Below are 25,439 nucleotides of genomic sequence, written 5' to 3' on the forward strand. Positions count from 1 at the left end.
ATCATACTATAGTTTTCTAAAATCCTTTCCCTCTTGAAGCAATATCATTATAAATACTATAATAGTAAAAAGCACACATAAGAATAATTTAGGCCTATTTGCATCTTAAAATAACTGATATATTAATATTTTAGAAACTATAGTTTTCAAATGCAAATGGAGCTATAATTACATTACTGATTTTACATAGAATAGTTTTAAATATATATGTATATATATATTTGTAGCACTAAATGTTGTATGCTTATGTCCAACCTCACATAATGCAAAGTAATGTTTTCACATGAGAGCATCATCATAGATTACCCCTAAAATTGCCCCTATTCGCAGAAAATTCATCTGCTTCTCACTTGTGAGTCCCATTTTCTTCTCCTTTGAAATATGTAGATTAATAATATGGGTAATATGTCTATTTGGTGTGCATCGATTTTAAATGCAAACTTGCTCAGATTCACACTACATCAACTTCATGAATGGAATCTTTTTTTTTTAAATCAGTGACATTGATTAACTAAACTTTTACCCTACTCCTCAAATGCCTGAATTAGATTAAAAATGCACCAGAGTAAAGACAGAAATTATGGAGGTGTCACCAGGGAAAACTGAATAAGAAAAAGGGAAAGCACATATATCCTTATAAGGCAACAAAATATTCATTAAAGAAACTGACAAAAATAACTGTGCTCAGAATTTATATGGAATAACAATAATCCTTGATAAATGATTCAGAAATATAAAAGTTGTTCACTTCTACATAAATCTGAATCAGTAACTGGTATTGTTCTACTTGCCAATAAAACATGGCTAGTGAAACTAATTCACTGGCACTGACAAGAAAGGGGGACGGAAACTAAGATGAACAGTGAACTGACCACTAGTCTGATTTCAGCCTGTTCAGTCACATTCCTTTTTTCTCAATTCACCAGATGTTCAATAAATTGAACTATCAGTTCAAAATAATAAATTCAGTTCTGAAGAATCCAAAGTTTTATTACTTTGACCCCTGCTATTCCTTTTTGTCTTCTTTGACCTCTGCCATCTCTCATTTCTGTGCATTTATTATCTGCTTTCACTTTCTTCTTCATTTCTCCTCCTGTCTTTCTCTGACTCTGTCTCTCCCTGTCTCTCTCCTGCTCTAACACTCACTCTTGCTCTCAATTTCATTCTCTCTCTTTCCTTTGGTGAAGGTAATGAAGCTCAAAAATAACATCTTGTATCCTGTTGAGGAAAACTTGGTCCCAACTATCCTTCCAGATGACAAACTCATTCTTAAATGTCTGTTTCCCATTCTAACGAAAACAGAGCAACTGAGAAAATAGAGATGCAACATCACTTACCACCAATACCACCATTTTTAATTCTTACACTGTATTCAACATGAGGAAGACTGACTTTTATTTACATTAGACTTAACCTCAAATAGAACCACAAATAAGACTAATAACAGGACCATTCTGTGGCACTCAAGCAAACGGCTGGGCAAAACAGATGGATCCTACTTTGCGCCAGGACTCAAAAAAATACAGTCGCCAACTCACTGTTGGCGACTCCATATCTTGGCCCAAAGATGGACCTGGAAGTGAGACCGGTTGTCTTTGATATGAATAGTGCTCTCTTCATAACTGCCTCATGAACAAATCATTAACTCTGTCACCATGTTACTGTCACCAGCGTTGGGTATAAATTGCTTGGAAGACAGGTCATTAACAAAGTGAAATATTCTGCGGGCATGCTGAATGAGATTAAGGAGTAAAAGGTTAGTTTACTGGCATTCCAATCTACTTCCAACTTCCTTGCTTTTGTTTATTCCAATTTCAAAACTGAACACTGAACCCACCTTCAATATAATAGATTTGCCGAGTGTTTATGTTATCAAAATAATAATTTCCTCTTAACATTACAGCTTCCAATGTTTTTAAAACATTGGGTTTTTTTGGTCACAGAGATCAATGTTAGTCATTACTAAGACCAGTACCAGACTTCTCTAATCAGAACAAAACTATGAATGGCTGTATAGATTGAGGTCAACATCCAATTGGGCACTGAGAAATAGCTCAAGAATCAATGTAAATCACAAAACTTAGAGAAATATGTCTCTCTACACAGATCTTTTTGAAAAAGAGCTAGACAATTCTCACAAATTAATAATTCTGAATGGGCTCCTAAAGAAGTAGCAAGCCCATTACATTACAGTAATCTATCCAGTCAGTCACAAACCAGAAACAAAGTTCCAAGGTCCATTACAAAACAAACAAATAAACAAGCAAAAACCTGAAAGAAGCAATGTGAGAAGTGGTACATCTTAACATTGAGTAGGAACTATGAGCAGCTCTGACCATGGTCTGAATTTAAAATTCCTTAAATCGATAAAAGTTTTAGATATCACTGAGTCACAAAACTTTAAGGAGAGAACAACAAAATGTTCCACTTTCGTATATCTGTTAATTTAGGCACGTCTCTTAATGTCCTTCTAAATCCAGTCCTGACTTTCAGCTTGCTCAGATTAGTTTTTCCAATTCACTCACCTCTATATGATTTATTTACTTTGACACATTTCGGATTCGATTTTTAAAAGGTAAAGCCCTATATCAAGTCAACATAGCAGGGTAATTGTAATCTGTTGTGGTTTTTAAATTATTTATTTTCATAATTTAAAACTTTTTATTGTGGCAAGTTTCAAACATATGCATGTGTGTAGGGTATAATCCTAAAATGAAATTTCATATACTCATAGTCCAGAGTCAATTTATTTTACATCTTTATATACTTTTCACTTTTTCTTCTACCTTATCATTTCAAAGATAATTCCAAACATTACATTCATCCATGAATACCTTAGTATGCAATACTAAAATAACGTGAGTGTTCTCACAGGACACTGGTGGCACATGCCTGTCTTTTCCAGCTATCAGGGAGATTGAGTTCATGAAGATTATGGTTCCAGGCCAGCTCAGGCAAAAAAAAAAAGTGTAAAACTCCATCTCAATGAGAGAAGTTGGGCATGGTGGTGTATACCTGTCATTCCAGCAACCATGAGAAGCATAAAATAGAAAAAAGAGTTAAATGGAATAGGCAATATCTAACAATCTTGCCTCTTTTATAGTCTTAGGAGTATATCAACCAAATTTTCATCACTATATATGATAGTAGTTATAAGGCTTTTCATGGATACCTTCATGGACTACAGAAGTTCTCTTATTTTTCTACTTTGTTAAAAGCTTCTATCACAGATAGGCACTAGATTTTCTTAAATGAATTTATGCATCTACTAAGATGTGTTTTTCTACCTTTTATACTGTTAATGAGATTATTGGATTTTGTAAGTCAACACTGAAGTTCCGAGATGAATCTTATCTGTATATCATATATTTGACTTCTGGATATTCTGTTTTCAGGAGACATACAGATCTTCAGGGTGTGTGTGTGTGTGTGTGTGTGTGTGTGTGTGTGTGTGTGTGTGTGTGTGTGTGTACATGATACCTTTGTCTGGCTTTGCAACACATTATTTTCTCATAAAAAGAACTGAATGAGCTTCATGTACCTTTTGAAAAACTCTTGCAAGAATCATACTTTTTCTTGTTTAAATATTGGATAAAAATCACCAGTGAAGCCATCTGTATCTAAAGTATCTTTTTTTTTCCTTTCTTTTTTTAAATATAAAATTTCCCATCTTTACTGTCAGAGGCCCATTCAAAATTTCTATTTCTTTCTGACTCAATTTTGTTAACTTTTACATATCAAGGATGAATCATTTCATCCAAGTTGCTGAAATGCTCAGGATATATTTTTTTCATACAATTATCTTACAACCAATTTTATGTGTATGGGATTTATAGTTATGCCTCTTTTGTATTACTTGTTTTGATAATGTTATCTTCTGTCCTTTTTATTTGGTCAATATTGCAAAAGTCCTGTAAATTTTGTTGATATTTCTCAGCTAATTTTTGGTTTCCTTGATTTTCTCTATTGTTTTCTTTTTAACTGATTTTTTTTGTTTGTTTGGTTGGTTGGTTTTGTGCTTGCCCTGAAGTTTGAATTCAGTGCCTGGGTGCTATCCCTGAGTTTTTGTGGTCAAGGCTGGTACTCTACCACTTGGGCTACAGTTCCACTTTTGTCTTCTTTTAACTGGGGAGGGTAGTTTATTGGAGGTAAGAGTTTCAGGGATGTGGCCAAAAGAGAAAAGGACTACACTGCTGCGGGAATGTAAACTGGTTTAACTACTCTGGAAAGCAGTATGGAGGTTTCTCAAAAGACTAAACATAGAGCTCCTCTATGATCCAGCAATCCCATTTCTGGGCATTTAACCAAATGATCACTTACAAGGCCATACTAAAGTTATTAGCACAACTATGTTCACAGCAGCCTTATGTACCATAGCTAAGAAATGGAACCAACCCAGATGCACCTCAGTAGATGAATGGATGAACTCCATTTTATGAAAATGATTGTTATATGAGAGTTGTAACTACTTTCAACATCCCATGTGTATCTGTAGTTTCTACTATTGATGATGTTCGTGTATCACCTTCTTGTGATTGTATCTACACTATCTCTGTAATCTTATCTGAGTGTATGGGAAACAGTGTGTACTGGTATTAGAATTAGGAAATTCAAAGGGAATACCAAAATTGAGAGACAAAGGGTAAAATATGAGAAACAACAACAAAAGCAATACTTGCAAAACTGTTTGGTGTAAGTGAACTGAATACCTCAGGGGGGGACAGGGGGAGGGGGGGGTATGAGGGACAAGGTAACAAACAGTACAAGAAATGTATCCAATGCCTAACGTATGAAACTGTAACCTCTCTGTACATCAGTTTTATAATAAAAAATTAAAAAAAAAGAGACAATAAAAAAAAAAAGAAAATGTAGTATACATACACAACAGAATTCTATGGTTCGATCAGAAAGACATAGCCCCATTTGTAAGGAAATGGAAAGACTTGGAAAAAAAATCATCATTGATTTAGGCATCAGGAAAAAGTATCAAACACATCATGTTAAGAGCAAATTACTCCTCTGCTGATCCAGGAAGTAGTGTGAGACCAAAGACTTACTGACCCAAGATCTGCTTCAAAAGACACACCTTAGAATAATGTAAGGTCCTCCCCCTTGGCTTTACCTCAGGAAGGTTCACAGCAATTCTAAAGAGCTGCCCGGGGATCAAGTCTTTGATAATTAAGTCTCCTTCAGGAGATAATATTCATATTTAAACCATTCTGCCACAGGATTACATGATTAGGACTTCTTATTTCTTTGCTTAGATTATATATATATATATATTATTTTTTTAGTATTTCCTTTCAACTTGAAAAATTTCCTTCAGTATTTCTTATAAGGCAGATCTATTAAGAATACATTGTTTTAAACTTTATATATGGAGAAAACTTTAATTGTATCTTCATTTTTAAGAGAATAGTTTTGCTGGATATAAAATTCTTTATGATTTTTTTTTCATCCTTTTCTTTCAGCAGTTTGAATATACTATCCCTCTACCTTCTGGCTTTAATTATTTCTACTAGGAAGTAAGCTCCTGATCCTAACATTGATGAGTGTAACTAAGCAAATCTTTTTTATCTTGCTGTTTTACAGATTTTCTCTTTTCATTGGCCTTTTAACAATTTGACAGTCAAACTTGTACAAATTTCTTTGTGTTTATCTACTTAGGGTTTCTGAGCTTCTTCAATATGTAGATTAATGTTATTCATCACATTTGGGGATTATTTGACATATTTCTTCAATACTTTTCTGCTTGTTTTCCTCTCTCATTATTCATATGCCAAGATGCTGGATGATATCTCATCCATGTCTATCTAGAACTCTCCTAGTTTTCTTCATTATTTTTCTTTCTTTTATTCTTAATTTTTATTGATCTTCTACCATCTCAATTCTCCTGTTGAGGCCCAGTACTAAAAATGTTATTTTTTGTGAAATAATTTTTGTTTTATATCCATATTTGGAAAATAACTATAATAATGTTTTTAATTATTTTATAACAAAATATTTACTTGAATATATAGTCATTGCTTATATATCTTTGTAAACTGAACATCTGTTCTCCCCACATTTATCCAGAGTCAATTACCATTGACTGAATTTTTTAACTAGGTATGGTTCACATTCCTACTTCTTTGCACGCTTCATTTTTTTTTCCTTGAAAACTGACATTTTATATATTATAGCACCTTTGGCTTCTAATTTTTCCCTTCACAGGTTGCTATTTTATTGTTGTTTCTTAGAATGCATTTGATCTAACTTTGTGGAGTCTGTCTCCCCCATGCTGTGCAAATGCTGATGCCTCTGCTGAGTTTTTGTAGTTACTGTTTTTACGCTGTGAACGGATTTGCCTGTGCATTCATACAGTTTATGGGTCATCCCATGGTTGGGCAAAGGTTGTAATCAAACACTTTGGGACAATAAGGTCACAGCTCTGCTGATGGATGTGGGTGTGTGTAAGGGAATATATTAATAATTCAGGCATTTTACAAACGTTCCTTTACTTTTATTTTCCACAGGGCTCTCTTATATATCCATTCAATGCCCAGTGCCTATAAAGAGGCATTAATGCATGGATATCATAATCCTTTCTGGTCTTACCTGGAGTAAGAGTGATGCCTCCCAGACAATTAGGGGTATGTGGTAACTTATCATGACCCGTTGTGGAAATCTCCTTTCAAATTGCTGCAACAAATATGTATCCAGTCGGCCCACCTACTGCCTGCCCTAGTCCACTGTTTGACCTCCTTCTATGTGGGACAGAGATTACTATTGTTTAACAACATGCAGGCCAGGGGTGTTTCCATGTTTTCCTTCACCAAACCAGCTCCTCTTAAATGTGAAGTTGTAGGGTTTTACAACTTACTTTACCCCTTGTAGAACTATTTTGTTTTAACATTTTTATTGTCTTTAAGTAGTTGCACAAAGGAATTGACATTAACCAAAGCAGTTTATGAGTACAGTGCATTTCACGGTCACCCCTTTCTACATTCTCACCCACCCCACCAAACCCATCCATCCCTTTCCTTAAGTTTGGGAAAGGGAAAGGAGGAGGAGGGAGGGGGGTATGAGGGACGAAGTAACAAACAGTACAAGTAATGTATCCAATGCCTAATGCATGAAACTGTAACCTGTACATCAGTTTGATAATAAAAATTTGAAAAAAAAATAACTTTAGATTATGTATTGAATTTGTTCCATGTAACAAAGAACTTTATATCTACAATGCAACTTGATCTGTTCAATCACTTCAACATCATCTTCACCTATGGTATATATAATGAATTCTTGCCTGCATTCTCCCTGTTTCCCCACTTCGTTTTTCTATCTCTCTCCCTGTGGCCTACCCCACTACTCTTTTTTTTTTGTAGTTTATTTATTAATTAAAGAAAAGTGTTTTTTTGACAAGGTGTTGTGAAAAAAGGGTACAGTTATATAGTAGGGCAGTGTGTACATTACTTGTGATATCTTACATCCTGTTTTTCTTTCCCTCCCTAGGTCAGTAGACATATATACAATATACAATGTACCAAGAACATATACAATAGTCACGTGGCCTACGCCGAAGAAAATTCACCTAGGGCTTTAAATGTATTGTCGACAATAGACAATATGTCGACAATAGTCTTATATGAACGTACATACATAGCTTTTGAGCTATTGTGATCCACTGAAAGGTCAATTTTTGACCTTTGTATGTTGAGTAGTTGTTTGGTTTTAGTTACATAGTGTAGGGTCGCTGACCCAAACCTGTGGGAAATACCATTTGACAAGAAGTATTTGGTCTCACGGACCTGGTCTCTACTGTCTTCCCCTCCCCCCACCTTAACAGTCATATATCAGGGAGATCATGCCCCTTTGTTTTCTGTGTTCTAGGCCTGTCTCGCTCAACATTATTTGTTCAAGTTCTGACCATTTCCCTGCGAATGCCAATATTTCACCATTTCTAATCGCTATGTAGTATTCCATTATGTATAGGTACCATATTTTTTTGGATCCATTCATCTGTGGAGGGGCATCTGGGTTGTTTCCATATTTTGGCTATTGTGAATTGACCCCACTACTCTTGTAAGAACTTATTTTCTGTACTCATTTTTGGGGGTTTTGACTTTGTCTTTTGAAAGATTTACACTATTTGTACTCTTCATATAGTCTATTACACTTCAGTTAATTCACTTTAGCCCTTTAGTACCTCGTGTGTTTACACGCCACTCCTTTTCAATATATAGTATTGGCATTCCTAGCAAGATAAATTAGGCAAGAGAAAAGCATAAAGGGGATCCAAGTAGGGAAACAAGAAGTCAAACTATTCCCTTTTGGAGATGACATAATCCTGTATTTAAAACAAGTTTCATAAGAAATGTACTCACTTCTGTACATATGAAACTGTAAAACGTCTGTACATCACTCTGTCAATAAAAAAGACCCTACAGGCTCCTCCCCCCAAGTTACTAGAGCAGATAATAAACATTGGCAAAGCGGTGGGATATATAATCAATCCAGAAAAATCAGTAGCTTTTCTGTATACCCACAATTAAAAGATCAAGACTAAAATCTGGAAAGCAATCCCATTTGTAAAAGTTTCAAAAAGAAAAATTAACGTAGGAATTAACCAAAGATATGGAGATATGAACTTCATAAATTTGAAAAAGAAAACTGAAGAAGATTTAAGGAAATGAAAAGATCTTCTATGCTGCTAGATTGGAAGAATTATATCATGAAAATGAGAAGTCGCCCCATTGTGCCAATGAATCTTCCAGAAAGTGTAAAGGATGGAAACACTTAAAACTCCTAATTGTGTTAGTTATCTCATAGCTCTCAAAAGTATCTGGTTTGGTTGCTATATTTTATGTTCTTCTTAAAGCACAAGCAATTCCTTTAATAAATAATCTTGGCCCAATTATTTTTTTCTTGCAATAGGGGAACTAGGCCCACAGTATCAAGTATGTGTGTGTTGAGGGAAGGAGTCTTACTGCCTTTGAACAAGCATTTTCATGATGATAGACAGGTAAAGGGAACCTTCTATGAACTAATTCAAAGTTTTAAACATTTGGGAGAGAGTAAGAATGTAGATCAATTCTAAAAATACTTAGGAAGGTTGGAATATTGGAGATAGGGAGGTGGAAGAGATAGAAGGATGACATTGTACAACTTCTCTCATAGACAGTTTTCTCTTTTTTTATTTACAAAAAAATGTCCTAGTGACAAGGATAGAATTATAGTTGTTGACCATGGGTTAATCTGAAATTTGTATATCTAATAAGCTGACATAAACCTATTAACTCATAGAAAATTTAGAGTTTTCTAAATAGATTCAAACTCTTATTTGAATCAAGTTAGTCTAGGCCAATTTATTATCCTAGACTTTCCTGTGCTGACCCATGGTACACTTCCTCAGGAATATGACAAAAAGAAAAGTATCTCTTATAAACTTAAATCACATGAATTAAAAAGTTCCCACACATAAAGGAGGCATAATATTCACTGTAAAGATGACTTTCTCTTTACATAAGGAACCACAATAAAATTCTCTTCAGAAGAGACTTTCATGGAGCACTTAAATTATGAATAGACTTACGTAATTGCTCCTCTCCCATAAATGGAAATAAATATGTAGCATCTGTTTCTAGAAATTTTCAAACCTTTATTTTTCTTCAAAGAGACTAAAATGGATAGTGAAAGTCAGCAAACTTTGTGCAGTAGAAATGCAGTTTATGAAGATTCAAATTTAAATGGATGATTTTGGATAAATATTAATGTTTTACATTTACCAGTTGTTAAGAGAAATTAAATGACTCACCAAGCTTTATCTCACCTAAGTGTCCAAATAATGCACCATTAACCTAAGAATCTGTAACAGGAAAGATTACTGTTACACTTGGAAAGAAAGAAATCTGAGTCCTGGAACATCACAAAATATTTTAAAGGCATGGCTAAGTCTGATCATATAGTATGATGAAAACTCCATCACCTTGTAGAAAGCAACTCAACACCTTGTAGAAAACAACTCCATCCCTTTGTAAAGCCTTTCTCATTTATCTTCACATATAAGTAGAACTAAGATAAATATAAAAATGGACTTTTGGTCTCCTGGAATGATTCTTTTCCAGCTATTCTTTCATATGATGTATGTGAACATTTTATTCAGCCACCTGTTTTGTCAGTCTTTGAAATATTTTGTAAGATAATTTTAATTCTATCAAAACTTGATTAGATTACTCTTTCTGCTATTAACAATGAATAGATGAAGTCCAGTGCTAAAAACCTAAAAGTAACTGTTATAAAATAAAAAAAACAAAGATGTAACTAAAGAGAAATGGCTTATATGAAACATTTTTTCTCATGAATATATAATCCTTCCTAAAAACACTTCAAACTCTTAATTTTTCTACTGTCCCACTCTCAAGGGCATCTGGTTTGGTTGTTGTGTTTTAGGTTTTTCTCTATAGTAAGTATAAACAATTTCTTTAGTAAATCTCCACACAATTCTTTTTTCTTGCAATTTTAAAATGTACATATGTTCCAAAAATCTACCTTTTACAATGCAAAGCAGTATTGCCCATTTAGTCAGAAATTGTGAGTATTACTGTTGTTGTTGTTTTGGTGCTGGTCTTGGAGTGCAAAGCTAGTGCTCTACTACTTGAGCCACAGCTCCATTTAATTGGAAATAGGTGTTTCATGTACTTTCCTGCCTGAGCTGGTTTTGCACTGTGGTCCTCAGATCACAGGCTCATGAGTAGCTAGGATTATAGGCATGAGCCACCATCACCCAAACCTATCCATTTTATTTTTAATTTAATTCAGTTATATAGTACATTTCATTTATTTTCACTACTATTAAGTAAATATGCTTATATAATTTTTCTATCTTAAAACTGTCTTAATTTTTTTTGGAACAAGTAATTGTCCATCTGTCTCTTTTGTTTCTGTAGTTTTTTTGTTAAACAACCACTTCATATATCAGTTTGTCTGAATTGACTGCCTGATACTACAAAAATGTACATGCAATTTGAAAATGTCAACCTAGGTCTTTTGGGAACAAGATAATGAATTCATCCATGCTTTTATGATTACTTAAGTTTTGTTTCTACTATGAAAGTGACTCAAATAAGATATCTGATGCAAAGAAGGAATCTGTAACATCAGAGAGCAAGATTGATAGCTTCTTTTTTTTTTTTCTTCCAGTCCTGGGGCTTGAACTCAGGGCCTAAGCACTGTCCCTGGCTTCTTTTTGCTCAAGGCTAGCACTCTACCTCTTGAGCCACAGCTCCACTTCTGGCTTTTTCTATATATGTGGTGCTGAGGAATCAAACCCAGGGCTTCATGTATGCGAGGCAAGCACTCTACCACTAGGCCATATTCCCAGCCCCGAGAGTTCAAGATTGAAATAAAGCTTAGCTGAGCAATTTTTTTTTTTTTTTACTAAGTTACTTGAAGACATTACTTTTCTTTCTGTGCAATAACAAAAACAATTTGGATTCTTTGGAAAAATAGCACATGTTTTCACACCATGAATAAAGCCTTTAGTATAGGGTAGTTATGATTTATATTAGTTCGTTATGCCCCAGGCAGGGTGTCCATTTTGGAGGTGGGAGAAGAAACATGCTCCACACAACAAGATGTGTTTCTTGGCAGAAGGTACATATCCTGAAATAATAATTTCTTTAAATTTTGCACAAAGCTACACAAAGATGGAAAGCTTTTTCTAAAGTATATTAGACCATCAAATAATCCATTGGAAGTCCTCAATAATGTGTTTTATAGTACACCCAAGATGATACAAAAAGTTATGTTGTTTTACCTTCTTCCTTGCTGTTACATGTTTTATAATAAATTCAGAAAAACCTCTCTGTAATGACAAGACCACATGACTGTGCGACTTCATGAATTAGGATAAAAAATGCCTTAAAGAAAGCAAATCAGGCTGCACAGAGGGTCAACAGGTGTAAACTCAGTCCTTGGGCAGATGCAGCAGCAAGATTGTGAGTTACAGTCCAGTCTGAGTTACATAGTGAGGACCCTGTCACAGAAATGACTAACTATAACAAAATAAGAAAAAGGACTTTGGTAAATTCTGAGACAATGGATTATTTATAATAGAATAATTTTCCCTTAAAATTAGTTTCTGGCTTCTATTTTCCATGGTGATTTTCTATATTCTCCATGGCAGATTTTCTATATGTTTGAAGGTAAAGTGCCATAAAATCTCCAATGTATATCTCTCAGGAGTTTAATTCAATTCTGAGGAGCTATCCTCTTTTCATGAAGTATTGTAGAATGATGTCATCTCCTATGCCTCAGATTATCTAGGATTCATAAAATACTTCTACAGAAACTGTATGAAGTAGGTTTTGTTATATATTCTTACAACGAATTCACTTAGGTTTAGTCTGGAAATACACATTATATCAGTATGTCTCTCATTAAGACAGTTATTTCAATAAAGTAACAGGCAGGGAAAGTACAGGAAATGTACTGGGTATAATTTATTTACCTTTTAATAAGACCTCTGACATATTATACCACATAGAAATTCATAGTGAGTTTAGATAGAAATAGTGGCTAAAAATGTCTTGAAATTTGGAAGCCATATTGCTTAATCAATACTATTGTTTCTAAATGAATATAGGATAATACTCCCACAGAGAAAAGAATCATGGTTTTTGAAAAACATTATTCATTTTCAGTACTAATACATGAGAGAGGATTGTATGTTACAAAATATGGTAAAAATTTCAATTTATAACTTAGAATATATACTGAATGCTGTAATTCAAAATAGATGATGTGCTCTATGAGAGCTCGTGAGAGCCCAAGCCATTCCAGTAGTCCACATAATATATAAAAAATGATGCTCAACTTATTTTTTTAAGAAGGTACACAACCTTGAGGTGGCATTTGGATTCTTCATACATTGACTATGAATTCTTTGTTGAATGGTTGTAGAAATCTACACCCGCTGTTTAATAAAGTAAGATAGTCCAAAGGCAATGATTTTCAGTCTGTTCTTACAGTACCAAGCAGTTTTACTATTTTCAAACTTAAAGCAGGGTCAGCTTTGTACAAGATGTTTTTACAGATTGATGCTCATGACATTTATCTATCCAATGTAGTTCCATTTTGAATATTTAATTTTTTTTGCAAAAACAAATACAATTTTAATCAGTAATGAGTAAATAACTGTAAAGATACAATCATGAAAAGTATGATGAAGGCAAAATGAAGTAAATATACAAAAGATATTTTGAATGATGTAATGTTTTGCTCAAAGAAAGAAGAGGAATATATTATAATACCATTTAATTGTTGGCATTTATGAAAAATAAAAAAGTAGGATTTGTTTTGCATTTTTCCTTCTTCTTTATCTACCAATCAGAAAGTAAGACTGTGACTTAACCCTATTTGTACTACCATTTATAACAACTACAAGCATAATACCAGTAAATATTTGTTTGATGGGTGTAAAATAGAGCCTAGTCAAGAGGACACAGTTTAAAAATATCAAATGCTCATCCATGCATTCTATGTAAAAGAGTAAAATTTAAAGGATTACAAAAGAAAATTGTATCACTAGATAGGGAAAGCACGACACATTATGCTTAAGTATGCTGAAACAGTAAATACAAAGTCTATCAGTTGCAAATAAATCCATATAAACACATGTAAAACCCTACAGCTGATTCAGAGATTCTTTGAGAAATAAAAACTCAATGACAAGATCATGAAAATTATTTGGCTCAATAGCAAATATTAGTTCAGTAATACAATGCAAGAAGTTATAAAGTACCATTAGGCATCCTATTTCCTGATCATACAGAATACAATCTATGTTATTGAAGCCTATAAAATTTCCAAGTTAGTATCAGTATAACTGATATTTTTAATTAGGATCTGAGCATTATTCATTTTGATGTAAAAACTCAAAATTCCAAATGGAAATTATCATTTAAGTTCAAACTTTTTTTTTTTTGCCAATCATGGGGCTTGAACTCAGGGCCTGAGCATTGTCCCTGGCTTCTTTATGCTCAAGGTTAGCACTCTACCACTTGATCCACAGTGCCACTTCTGGCTCTTTCTGTATATGTGGTGCTGAGGAATCGAACCCAGGGCTTCATGGATGCTAGGCAAGCACTCTACAACTAGGCCACATTCCCAGCCCAAACAATTTTTTTAATGCATACTGTGGCATATTATTTGATTAAATTGAAAAACTATTTCAAAGTTTCCACAAGATGCTAAATAAAAGTTAAAAACTGATGGCCCACACCTGAAATTATAGTTACTCAGGAAGTTGAGATCTCTAGATCTCAGTTTAAATCTACTTTAGGACAGAAAAATCTGAGAGATTCTTATTTCCAATTAACCATAAAAAAGCTACAAGTGGAGGTATGGCTCAAGTGGTAGAGTATCAAACTTGACCAAAATAATCTAACCAAGAACTCAAGGGCCTAAGTTCGAGCCCCAGTACTGGAACACACACATACATATTCACACTAAATCACACTAAATATAGTTTTCTAGTGATACAAGATCGATTAATAATGAAAAACCATTTTTTTATGAACTGTCATGTATCAAATCATCTTGTAACCTTTGCTAGGCTAATGGCTATCCACCTGAGTTCCAATGTCAGTTAAAAAAATTTCTGACATGTTTGAGGTATTAACTAATTATATATATGATATATTAATCCAAATGAATTATATTACAAGAAATGGTCTATATTTATTATTTAGCTTTATAATATTTACCAAAAGAGAAATTAATAAATTTCAACATTTGATTTTAGTAACAAAAAAGAATTCTAACACACTTTACAAATATATTATATGGCATATCTGTCTTAAATCAACATCTAATATTCAATTTAACTTGAAAAACACCATAGATTTTATAATATAATCAAGAATCATAAGTACATACCCTATCATAAAGATTACTCAACTGTCTTGAAAACTCTAGACTAAAAGTAGTTTATACAAAATGAAAAGGGTAAAATGTCAATGGACATCAATATTGGCTGATAACTTTATGGCCTAGAAAACATAAGAAATTATGAAAAGATTTGCTAAGTGATAGTATAGACATTGATTTCCTACTGAAAAATTAGGGAAAGGAATGTAAACCATTGCAAACCATGCCAAAAACATTGCATATCTACTCAAATATAGAAGCAATTTGGAGACCTATATCAATAACATGTCATAATTTACTTATATATGAAACATTAGAGAAATGGAAAACATACCATTCTTCTGAACATGAATACTGTATATCGCAAAGACACTAATACTAATTTATAGACTTAATAAAATTCCAATGGAATATTTTTATTAATTCAATGAAGTAAATGAATCTTGAATAAGTAGGTGACAACAGCTAAAGCAATTTTGAATGGAGAAACATAGGGAGGATTAACAGATTTATAAACATACTGTGAAGCCCAAAGTGGAACCAGTGAAAGACATGAAAGAACAGTTTTCTAATGCTGATAAAATGAAAGAATAGTTTCTAATCCTGATAAAATGTAGCATGATAATATAAGAATCCAAGTGAAAACAATGCAGACAATTAGTTATTTACTGGGAACAAAATTAAGTAAGGCCTATATGCCAATATAAATTTTGGAAGGAACAAAAATTTAAAAGTATAAAATGGAACTAAGATCATATTTTTAAAAAGTCATTTATCACATTTCAAACTGTTACAAGGAAGATGAAAGCAATGAATGGAGTCATAAGTATAACAAAAATAGGATTAACCATACAAATATTTCAAGTCTTCACAGATCAATAATAGCAAAAGGAATTAAATGGCATATGAAAACTAGGACATTTTTGCAACATGTTTGACAACACTAGAGACTTGATACTTAAAAAGCATTACAAACAGGAAAATGACATGAGTATAGAATATGAACAAATAATTTATTTAAAAAACACCAGAAAGCAATGGAAAATAAGCATATAAAAATTTCTAACTCCCTATTAATCTAACCAGTGCAAAATAAAATAAAGCAGGTTTCTTCCTATTGAACTAAAAAATCCTCATGATACTATTCAATGAAGGTGAGAAAAATGTTTAGGACAGTATTTTCAGATGCAATTTAAAAAGCTATCCAAAAAAAAAAACAACACAAGAAGTTTACATTCCATAACGCAGAAATTCACCTTCGAAGGGGACATGCGAGAAACATAATCCTAAATGCAGAAAAAGATACAGACACAGACACCCACACTCAGACACACACACACACACTCACACACACACATACACACACACACACAAAGACACACACAGACTAATCCTCAGAGTAAATAACAGCAGAATTGTGAAAATAATAGAATTTAACTTAAAGATGAAAGCACTGGTTAAGTTTTCCAGTACAAAAATAAGATACAGTATTGTGCAAATATTAAATGCATATCTTGAGTGTAAATTAATAATAAAATACATGTTAAATGAAGAAAGCAGAATAAAGACTACATAATACAAATGTGTACTAAAATTATAGATACAAACAAATACAATTGACAGAACAGAACAATAAAAGGAGGCAGGGAAAATTCTGAAAATTATTCATCTTTTATTGGTGGTGGTAAACGATTTAAATTTTATTTGCTCTAGATATTTTCTCCTTGTAAAATTCCCTTCAATAAGTACACTTCAGCCTTCAAATAAGGAAAAGTTGCTTAAGACTAATGTTGACTTAAATGTGTTCAAAATCCATGCAAAGTAAATTAAATGCCAAAAATTCACTTGTCATATATAGTACACATCATATATATGTATAATTACAAGTCTCCCTCCATACTTTGTGTATGAAGTATATGTATTGAAATATTTTATCTTCTTATTTTTATTCCTGAGGAATAAAATTGAACTAAAAATCAAAGAAAAATAATGATTTAAAAACCAAAAAGAAAATTTAAATCACTTTTCACTACCCTATTAGATTACAATGTTTTCCTTGTGTTCTGATGACTTTGTCTACTTGCAGTAGGTAAAGTTTAATTACATTGATAATAACCATGCTGGTACTAAATTCAAGAATATACAATCTGAGAAAGTTTATTTGGCTCATGTAGCCAACATCCAAGAATTCTCCTCCAACCAACTGTGACCACCATAGTGAATAATATATTTGTTTTGCATATTTCTTTTGTCTGGTACACCAACCACGTCTAGTATTCTGAAAGTAACAATAGCTAGAACTTGGATTTCTCATCAATGCTTAAAAATAGCTGCCAAAGTCAAGACATGCAATAACCTTCTAAGTAAGTTTTGCTGGCTCCATACTGTATTTGAAGGCACACCCCCTCCAAATGTCTGCACTCACCATCTGCTATCGACCGCAGAATAATGTGTTCAAGTCTGGTGTTGCTTGGCATAAGCAAAAATAGTCAATGTCCAACTCAGTTCAGATATGTGCACCATATCAGGAACCTTATGACACAGTCCTCAACATCAGCATAGTCCTCTCAAGCACTACTGCACATCAATCAAATATGTATGACAGTCAAGCTGATAGAAAAAATCAAAGCCAATCGTAAAACCAACTGTGCATGGATCTCTCCAGTTGCCTGCGGTTCACCTTCTATTAAGATGATAGGTTTAGCCTAGTCTTCCATGCCAAAATTAAGTCCATGGAGTCACTCTGGCAAGAAGAAGGGTCTATATCAATGTCAGTAAACACCTTCCTTGCTGCCGACCCTACCATCTGTCCTCTTGCTTCCTACCTACCTTACTTTGTGTGGACCTTGATGAATGGGATTCAAATAGTCCAAGATTTTAGTTTAGCCAGCCTTTGCAGATGGGGTTATCATGACTGTCCCCTGGTCAATATCCAACCTGACATAGCTCATGGGTGACCTGGAGAGTAGCTTTTGCAAACTTGATATCATAAATAAACTAAATGAGGAAACTGCTGCCAGTTTGGGGGTTTAAAGTTCATGACAAATCACGATGGGTTCAATGTGAAGAGTGACTTTGTAAAATTCTGAAAACAAATTTATAAAGTACAGAGAAGTTCTCTTTCAGTACTATAGGTAAGGGGAATAGAATGAATGAATAAAAATAAAACTGGCTACTAGTGAGTATTTACCAAGTAGTCTGAGAGGAGGAGAAAACATACCAGAAATGTGTGGAAATAAGATTTTACTATGTGGGCTGGGAATGTGGCATAGTGACAAGAGTGCTTGCCTCTTATACATGAAGCCCTGGGTTCGATTCCTCAGCACCACATATATAGAAAACGGCTAGAAGTGGCGCTGTGGCTCAAGTGGCAGAGTGCCAGCCTTGAGCAAAAAGAAGCCAGGCCCTAAGTCCAAGCCCCAGAAGAGAGAGAGAGAGAGAGAGAGAGAGAGAGAGAGAGAGAGAGAGAGAGAGAGAGAGAGAGAGAGAGATGGGGTGGGGCGAGAAAGAGAGAGTGAGAAAGAGAGATGGGGTGGGGTGAGAAAGAGAGAGAGTGAGAAAGAGTGAGAGATGGGGTGGGGTGAGAAAGAGAGAGAGTGTATGAGAGATGGGGTGGGGCGAGAAAGAGAGAGAGAGAGAGAGATGGGGTGGGGCAAGAAAGAGAGAGTGTGTGAGAGATGGGGTGGGGTGAGAAAGAGAGAGAGATGGGGTGGGGCGAAAAAGAGAGACAGTGAGAAAGAGAGATGTGGTGGGGCAAGAAAGAGAGAGAGAATGAGAGAGAGAGAGAAAAAACTGGATGTGAAGCTGTGGCTCAAGTGGTAGAGCATCAGCCTTCAGGGAAAAAAAAAAGAGAAAAGCAACAGTGTGGAGGCTCTAAATTCAAGCCCTAGTAATGGTAACAATGATAAATACTTCTTTAATACTATATTTAAAACATTAATGGTATATGAAACAAATGGAAGATTTTAACAATGCCACTTGTTTCAACCTAATTAAATTTAATATGATGATACAATATGTCTTTAACTTTTCGTTCATGAGAAGCTAAGTATACTCCTAGAATGGCTTCAAACTTACCCAAAATAAAAACAAAACAACATTTTTTACCACAAACTGGAAATACAGTACAACTCCAGGACATTTATGCAAGTAATAATTAGAAGATAAATCTTCACCACATGAGAAAACGAATAAAGCACTACACACAGAATTGTTCAAAGCAATCGATCATAATACTTAGTATCTATTAAATGTTTGTAGAATTAACCAAAATTTAATTCAAAAGAGAACTACAATAAGTCTTCTATTAGTAGAATTCTGATCTTTCCAAGTCCATGTGAAAATGAATCGATCAAATTATTTCACAAGGTATATCAGTTGTACTTGATATCATAAATCAGGATGAACTCACTATATTAAAATTTTTTTCTTTGGAGGAATCAATCACAGTGGAGCAAAAAAAAACCCTGATTATTTTTAATTTCTAAATATGTTCAAATTTCCTAGCATTCTTTGGTCCACTAAGATAATGCCATAGAAATTCTACATAAAACCTGAACTTACAATGTTCTGGCCTAATCATGTGGCTAATCTCTTTGAGTTTTCCTGAAATATGTTCCCATCCCATTTTCTATGGGAATTCTCCCACTGATTAACACAGAGAATAAGAAGTTGGCCTGTGCTCTATAGGCACCATTGAAATGTGGCCACCTGAGGCATGTAGGGAGGGCATCCAGCTGGCATACCACATGTTGCCCTGGAGTAGTATACAATGAGAGAGATATTTTGGCTAAGATTACCTGGGCAATCTCTACAAAGGTCCTAATGATGAAAAGGACTTTAGCACTATCATTGTCTCATGAAAGAAATATGAGCCAGGGAAAATTCTGTTTCTAAGTTTATATATTTCAGGGGGAAAAAAATCTTAGAAGGAAAACCAAAAAAATCTGCGAAAGAAAAAATTTGGTCATCAATATTAGATTTTTTTTGTATTATCCATATCACTGAGACTGTTTAAAGAACTCCAGATACTTTAAAATTAATGCTGAGAGATATTACAGACTTGACTATGAAACATTTAATGAATTTCATAAAAGCAAGACATGCAAAACCATACCCTGAAAATTAGTGCTTACAGTATAATTTTGTGTATCTACTATATAATCAATTAAATATATATGGTATGCATTTATGAAACCTTGTTTTTATTTTTATTTCATACAACTTGTGAAAAGAAAATCCGTGCATTTGAAGTGTACTGCCAATGACACAATTTTGTTAATTTTGACTCAATTTTTTCAAAACACCATAAGTGATTAGAACACATAATGCACTAGTATTTTTGCCAATTTTTGCTTTTAAACTAAAGCTGTTTTTTTTAATTACATAAGCACAAAATCAGAATTTCAAAACCACCAAACATATTTCAGGGTGAATTTTAAAATAAGCCCACTAGATTGTTTGTTAGACCAACATTGAGCGCCAGGAACATTTTTGTGAAATTCCACTGGGTTAAATGGGGTAGCTAGGAAACGCTCCTCATGGTGAGAAAGAAGCATATGCATTATTTTCAATAAGTTTTGTTTAGAGTTTCCACCCTCCTACTGAGTTGCTCTGGCAATATTTACAATACAATATGAGTATACATCTTAAGGGATTTATGATGTCACCAACTGCTAAGACACAATTACAGCTGGGTTTTACATTTGTGTTTATATGCTATTTTGCATATAGATTCCACAAACCAATGAAGAGAAAATTTGATACAAAACACATTCTGGAACTGAAAGACAAGATTCCATCTATCAATATAACTAGTGGATAGTACATGAAGACAGAGTCTGACACTATGTGAAACAACCATAATTATTTAAACATGCTCCTTCAGCCACTCGAGTTGTCATTCAAGAAACTTTTTCTTTGAATCATTAATTCAATGCCACATACACAGAAATTCAGATTTTTCAATAAATTTTGGTGGTGACCTGCCTATATAAAGGAAACTAATACCTACATGGAAACTTGGAATTTGTTATCTATATCTGTTTGAACATGCCTAAAATATTTAATTGTGGGCTTAATTTACATTTTTTCCTAAAAGCTGAGACAAATCACAAAGATCACAGTGTTCTTAAAATTAATGAGTTTCAGTTTATATCAGAGAACATAGACACTCTGTGAGCTAGAGCATTGGCAGAGGGTCATATTGCTAAGTCCAACAGCACATTTAGTGTAGTTATTCAAATCAGAATAAAACCATAAATATTTTCTTAAAATTTCTTTATCCTAATTCTAATCATTTACCAAAAAATAGTTTTATTGGTAGCTTAAATACATAATTAATTTTGCATGTACTGAAATCAATTTGGTAGTTTGGTGACCAGTGAACTTTGGTTTACAATATGCCTTTTTCTTCAGAAATGTAGTGACGCTAGTATCTTAATTCCCTGGTAGCAATTTTGGGCCTAAGAAGCTAGGAAATAGTAAGATTCAAGTTTGTCTCTCTTTCACCTTTATTGACTGTTATCCAGAATGCCAAAATCAGCTCTGCTACTGTCTGATCATCATATCTAAATATTGATTCCTTAAAACTGGTATTTTGAGACTTTCTTCATTTGAGAATTACAGGTGGAAAGTCACTTGTCTTTGATATAAACTGCATGCAAAAAAGAAGGAGGCAGTCCTACACAATAAATATGTAGGGAATGGTTTTCCACCTCTGCGTGTTGCAGAAAATCCCACTGAGTTAAGTAGGGTTCTACCAAGGCCACTTAAACATATTAGCCTATTATGCTCCACATTTCTTTATTGTTCTCAAAAAGCTAATGAAATGTTCCAGTGTAATGTTTATGCTGGAGTACTTTTAAAGGCATTTTAGAAGTGATGTTTCTCTCATAACTCCAGAAGGGGGTTCCACTTCCTAAAAATATTTAGTAGACCATGCAGAGACCATACAGTTCCATTACTGAGACTGTTTAGACTCCTAGCTAGAGAAGGAAATCCTTAAAGATAATCACTTCAGGGTTTCCTTGTTGGCTTACCATCCTTTAAAATCCACAGGATTTAGAAAGTTGGCAGGAGATCTGCTATCATGCACCACTGAAGCGATAGGCTCAAAATACTGTCTATGCATAGGTAAATGTGATTTATATTGGTAAATCCGTTGGTTCCGAGCATCATGTAACAATGAACCAATGCTTTTCCAAAATCAATTAAGTTTGAAAAAATGTCCCATCACGGAAATTCAGTCTGTAGAGTAAAGCAAATAGTTTAATTCCCTTTTGGGGTATTAATTAATCTGCAACTGAAAGAGGAAAAGATAAGAGTTTTTGATAACTATGATCCCTTCTAGCAGAAATATTTGCAAGCTTTATGATTCTTAATGACAATACTGTATGTTGAGTAATAGCAATATTGGAAAAATAGAAATAAGATTATCACTAAATTACTTACTTTTCATCAAAATGGAAATTTTATCAATGAGCCTTTAATTACCAACAACCAGCAGTACTTTCTGCACAGCAACACTGAATGAATAAATGAAAGATTGAATTCTAAGGACACATATACAAGGATTAAGAAGGAAGTTAAAATAAAGAATATAGTAATAAATTAAGAAAGAATCATATACTTGGACTAAACTAATATGTGATTTGCCTTGTCTAAAGGCCATTTCTTATGCAATCATTCTCAACTGCAAACCATTTGGAAATACTATAGTTATGTTCAAGAAATCAAATAATAATAGTAAAACTCTTTTTCAGTGGAGGCAGTCCATAGCTCTAACTTCAATACAATAATCCCAAGACTGTATTGTTCTTTTTAAAATAAGATATCAACATTCAATACAGATACCGTGGCTCAATAAATCCAACAATGTTCCATGTGCTTTATTTTTATTCGCTCATGTATTCCATCTAAGAACATCAAGAGGTAAGTAGAGTATAGATACAGTTTCAAAGTACAGAATCCTAGTGATTATCAGTAACCACTGACTTATGAGTTTCTCCAAACTTTTTCAGTGTGTAAACTATCACAATGACCGAAGAATTAACATGACTCAATAATCATGGGTTTTCTTCTTCCAATAGTAATCACAAGAATGACTAATTTCTACATGAAAGTGCGAAAAAAAAAGATGAAATTGGAAGGTACATATTTCTTTTCACTAAAATTGTAGACAAATCCCTAAATTATTAAAACAATAACCAATGAGAATGAAATAATGAAACTAAATTATAAATCCTTTAAGAAAAAAAAGTTTGAGCCAGGCACCCATGGCTCACTCTTGTAATCCTAGCTAATCAAGAGGCTGAGACCTGAAGATCATGGTTTAAAGCCAGCCCAGGCAGAAAAGTCTTATTTCCAAGTAGCCATCAGAGATGCTGTGGCTCAAAAGAATAGAGCTCTAGCTAGAGCTCAGGGACAGTGCCCAAGCCATGAGTTCAAGCCCCATGGCTGACAAAAAAATAAATAAAGTTTGTTCTGAACACTAAAATGAACACAAGGGGTCTGTGCTGTAGCCCTAATGCTGCCCTTATTCTGTTGTGTCATATCTATCTGAGGGGATTTTTTTCTGCTTATTTTCTCTGTGGAGAAATTTAGACCTCTAAGTTCTCTTGGAACAATAGTATTTTAATCCAAGTTGTCTAAAAAATCCATTAGCCATTTACTGTGTTTCAATTATTATATAATTTCCACTAATCTAAGTAAATGGTATTATACATCCATGTTTAATTAACTAAGTGACATAAGAAAGACAGAGCCTTAGCTATTATCCTTTCTAAATACTTGGGCTGGGATGTAGCTCAGTAACAAAGCGCTTGCCTAGCAAGTGCAATGTCCTGGGTTCGATCCCCAGTACCCCCCCCCCCAAAAAAAAAGACAAAAAAAAAAACACACAAGAAACTTGAAGTCCATAAATTTAAAACTTATCTTTTCCTACAGTGTTGTAAAGTAACTTTATTTTTTATTAGAAGGCTTTAATTGTACAGATTAACAGATGTAATGTGGTATTTCAATAGATTATTACAGTGTGCACTGACCCAATCCAACCATTCTTTATCCACTCATCCCTTTCTCAACCTCTCCTAATCACCTGTTATGCTTTCTGATCCAAGAATGAGAAGTATGTCAGAGGTGGAAGCAGGAACAGGAGAAATACAGTTCAGTTATACACAGCAGCTCAGGCTTCTATTCTTTTACTTACATTAGTCTTCAAAATTACTTTGACAGGTAACAACAATATAGACCATGTGTGGCAGAATGGTATTGTAAGGGGGGAAAGGGGAACAATGGAATATTCAAACCTAGCATTTAAGCACTCATACCACTAGAAATACTAGACAAACATACTACATTCTTTGTGATGTAGAAATCATTTGATGATTCATTTCAGATACTAGAAGTCTAGCTTCTAAAATTTAGACAGCCAAAGGTCATTTGAAAGTAAGAGATGAGGTCAAGAGCAAGCCCCTTAGGCCTACTCCAGAAGTTTCACTAGAGGGTGCTCTTGGACTTTTATGAGTGCTCTATTCGCAAGAAAACCAAATATTTCTTAAAAATTATATTATGCCTTTGCAAAACTTGGATTCCATCATGGAAGCTATCTGCTACATAAATATACATAAATCTCTACGTTGACCTTGGGCCTGTTTCTTATTTTCCATTATAACTGTCTTGGTTCTACTACTAGCACCTAGGTAAGCTTTACAAATTAAAAAAAAAAAACATAGATGATCTTTCTGAAATACAAAGTGAGATAGAGTGGGGTTTTGAAGCTATTTTTGCAAATATGTTGTTGTATGCATACTTCATTCCTTTAAAAAGATTTATAATTCCTATGTATATTGGAAGGATTTTTCCTTTCTCCATGAGATCTGTGGAGGTAATCTCACTGTTAAACAGAATCAATATCAAGCGATTCCCTATATATTTACCATTCACATTTCCCATGACATCAACTATTAAGCACTGAATATGTAATAAACATCTCTTGAGTCTTTACTGTGCATAGAAGTCTTTGTATCATGTTCCTGACAGAATGGCATATAGTAAATTTTAATATCCATTTTAAATGTTAGAATTTGTTTCTATAAACGTAGTTTTACTTTTGTTGGATTCTTTTTTGATGACTTCTAATTATTTCTAATAAGAGTTATTTTCCATATACTCCCTATTTTTGCTGTATGCATTTGTATGAGAAATAGAAAATAGAAAATAGAAAATGTTCCCTTGTTACATGATTAACTTTGGGGAGGGGTGCTGGGGGGGGATTCCAGTCCTAGAGCTTGAAGCCAGGACCTAGGGACTATCCCTTAGTTTTTGTGCTCAAGGCTAGTTTATTATCACTTGAGCCTCAGTTCTACTTTCAGATTTTGCATGGTTAATTGGAGAAAAGAGTCTCATGAACTTTCCTGCCTGGGCTGGCTTGGAACTATGACTTTCAGGTCTCAATCTCCTGAGTAGTAAGAATTACAGGCATGAGCCACCAGTGCCCAGCATGGTTAACTTTTAATAATTATTTTTAT

At 33.8% G+C, this 25,439-nt stretch overlaps 1 protein-coding gene across 17 annotated transcripts in view; it reads right to left on the bottom strand.

Moving 5' to 3' along the window:
* Zbtb20 (zinc finger and BTB domain containing 20) overlaps positions 1-25,439 on the bottom strand; it is a 748,243-nt gene that overhangs the window by 475,415 nt on the left and 247,389 nt on the right. The window contains exon 1 of one of the 17 annotated variants that reach the window (XM_048346658.1): positions 1,338-1,796. The exons of the other annotated variants lie outside the window; for them this stretch is intronic. The gene's annotated coding sequence lies outside the window, so the exon portion shown is untranslated. Of the gene's footprint in view, positions 1-1,337; positions 1,797-25,439 lie in introns of those variants that run through there. 17 annotated transcript variants of the gene reach the window in all.

Source organism: Perognathus longimembris, chromosome 5 (assembly GCF_023159225.1).
Source record: "Perognathus longimembris pacificus isolate PPM17 chromosome 5, ASM2315922v1, whole genome shotgun sequence".
Classification (NCBI taxonomy): domain Eukaryota; kingdom Metazoa; phylum Chordata; class Mammalia; order Rodentia; family Heteromyidae; genus Perognathus; species Perognathus longimembris.